Source organism: Brachycentrus maculatus, unplaced genomic scaffold (assembly GCF_059751285.1).
Source record: "Brachycentrus maculatus isolate JH-2025_06_01 unplaced genomic scaffold, ASM5975128v1 h1tg000289l, whole genome shotgun sequence".
NCBI classification, from domain to species: Eukaryota; Metazoa; Arthropoda; class Insecta; order Trichoptera; family Brachycentridae; genus Brachycentrus; species Brachycentrus maculatus.
The window spans coordinates 115,141-117,934 of NW_028281040.1; the positions used below are offsets into that span (position 1 = coordinate 115,141).

Sequence of the window (2,794 nt, forward strand, 5' to 3'; positions counted from 1 at the left end):
GATTTTTAACATGAGGATTTATTTTAAACGCAAGCATGAACTCTCAGTCTAGTCAGTTGATTGATAACAACTGTAGACTCTGTGGGATCAATTACGAGATGAAGTTAACTATTTTGATAGTAACTCTTGTACGTACAAAGAGCTATTGCTTCATACGACTGATACTTAAACCCTTCGGCTCAAATATCCTAATGTAAATGAAAGTTTATGGCGGGAGCAGCGCGTACGCAGTCCCGACTACCAAAAATTACGCGCCCGAGTTATCCGCATTAGGGATAATCGCAAGGGTCAGCCCAACCGAAGTGCAATGGAAGAGCCTCGCCCTGGGGGAACCGCCGTGTTGATCACGGTATCCCCTACGCCAGGTAAGTATGCCCCAACTCGGCATTGCCGGCCTATATATGCCGGAGGAAGGCACGCAACTCGAGCGCACTGCGAACAAATGTGGCGCCATCTACACATTGTTTCTGAAAACGTATTTTTTAGTCATCAACTATAATAAGAGCAATAATAATATATGGTACATAATATATTATAATATTACTTACATTCCAATATTTGAAAAAAAAAATGTTAACCATCTCGCCACCTCTCGCCACCTCTCGCAGGGGTAGGCAGAGAGAATTGAACTCTACACTACTCTGTCTATGCAAATATTCTTCGCTTCTATCATATATTTTGACTCCCGATTAGACCACATTAAATTTTTAGAATTATGTTTTCTTCGGTTTCCCTCTGCTCCTATTTCCAACTACCTTCTTCTAGAAAAAATATTTTACTGTTCTTTCCTCACTTATTCATCCCGCGTGTCCAAACTATCACAACGCTTTTTTCTTAAATTTAATATTTAATGATTATCTCAGCCTTGAATCCTATCTTTTTTCATGATTCGAACATCAACCATACATCGTATTGCTGCACATTCGTCTGAGGTATTGCATTACGACTGCTTTTAACCTATTTTCATCCTTCTTTTGCTAAGTATTACTACTTTGGGAAAAAGTTATTTATACGTTGGGGATAAATAAATCCAGTAAGTTAAAAATAATTCAGTATTTGAATTACTAGGCAAGGACCTAAATTTGACCCTATATTTCAGGGGGGGTCAAATAAATACAAGCGATTTTTGCACTGTAATATTTATTCAATATTACCCTGGACTGGTACCTGAAGCAGAGGGCTGATCACCTTCCCTTCATGTGTAAAAGATCAAGATAACACTGCGTTTATATGACGCAGTGCCCTATGCACCATTGGGGTGCGGATAAGGGTTTTATTTATTTATTATTAAATATTTTTCAATACACCATTCACCCTCCTTTCTTTATCTTTACCAATCTTTTCATCCCCTTATATAAGAGAGATAGGAAAATTGTAGTCTTAGTTTGTCCATTAGTTGCTTGTATTTGCAAAGCTACGCAAACTGTTAAAATATTTCGGGACTGAACCATGAAGTTAATAGCTACATTCATCTCAGAGAACATTGAACTCGTTAGGTAGACAGACATAATAAAAGTAAGTAGGTACATAAAACAATGCAAATAGAGTGAACATATTTTGAAGATGGTTTCTTTTATGTCGGATGCCATTGATTTAAGGCATTGAACTGTCGTTATTTAATGTTACTGTATTTACTCAAAATACATATTACAACTGAATTAACTTTTTCTTAGTGGGTACGATCAGTGTAATGATTGGTTTGATTCTTTCATGGTCAGTCTCCGTCCGTCTCCATCCTTCGCTCGCCTCTTCGATCTGGCGTAGAATACTTAACTTCACATTCTAACTGATCCCAGGTTTAATCCAAGTGGTTAAGTCTTAAAATAAACGCATTTTTACATTTTTAACATATCAACATAGATGATGAAGAATATGGTGGTCTAAGCATTCACAGGGCTTATGACCTGTCGTAGGCCGGTTAAGTAAGACTAGTAGTTTAATCGGAGTCGTTCTCTGTAGTTTGTGCTTTCGCATATCGGTCACTACTTTCAAGAACGTCATAAATCAATAATCGTATATTTTCAGTTGTGCATGTTTTCGGAATGCCCAGAAAATGTACTATATCCCAGCAAAAGAGGCATATTTTTAACTTAATATTTACCCGCTACTGGGCAGAAAGTGATGTTTTTGCATTTTGAAGAAAAGGTATTGTTTAATTATTTTTTCAAATATACTAAATATTTTTCAAATGGAGAAAAAAACCTTCAGGTTTTACCTAAAAAGATCTGTTGTACAGCAAAAAGTTCAGTAAGTTGCTTGATATTTATTTTTAATACATTGTATTATATTTTTAATCTTTAAAAACGTTCTCCTGAAAAATCAAGTATTTTGAATCATGACGTTCTTGAAAGGAGTGAGCGATATGCCTTCCGCATTCGTATGAAGCAAGCCAGGGTGTGTTATATTATGGCATATCGTACCAGCCCTGCTTAATACCTCGTTATTCCCTACATGTTACGACCAATGAATCCCTAACTCAAATTCTATAATTTTGATAATCGTCTGATCATACATTTATTATTATTCATCTAATTATTTAATTTGTTGGCCAATATTAGGAAGAAAAATGATACGATATGAAATGTAACAGCTAACAATTCAAGACGTTCTAATTCGGGGGCTCTAAAATTCTAGTTTTTCGTTATGTTTTTAATCAATCGTTGATGAATACGTCTTACAGTTTTTATAAAAACGCAATAATAGGTAGGTACCTAGTACCTACATAGGTTCCTGTCGATTTAACATGTATTTTTAGTGCAATATACATTCCTTTTTTGTAATTCAGGGTAAAAAC

The 2,794-nt window shown here is 35.6% G+C and overlaps 1 non-coding gene across 1 annotated transcript; it reads right to left on the reverse strand.

Moving 5' to 3' along the window:
• Positions 1–210: 210 nt before the first annotated feature.
• Positions 211–373, reverse strand: LOC148305047 (U1 spliceosomal RNA). The gene has a single exon (XR_015838251.1). It is a non-coding gene; the product is annotated as a U1 spliceosomal RNA (small nuclear RNA).
• Positions 374–2,794: the final 2,421 nt, after the last annotated feature.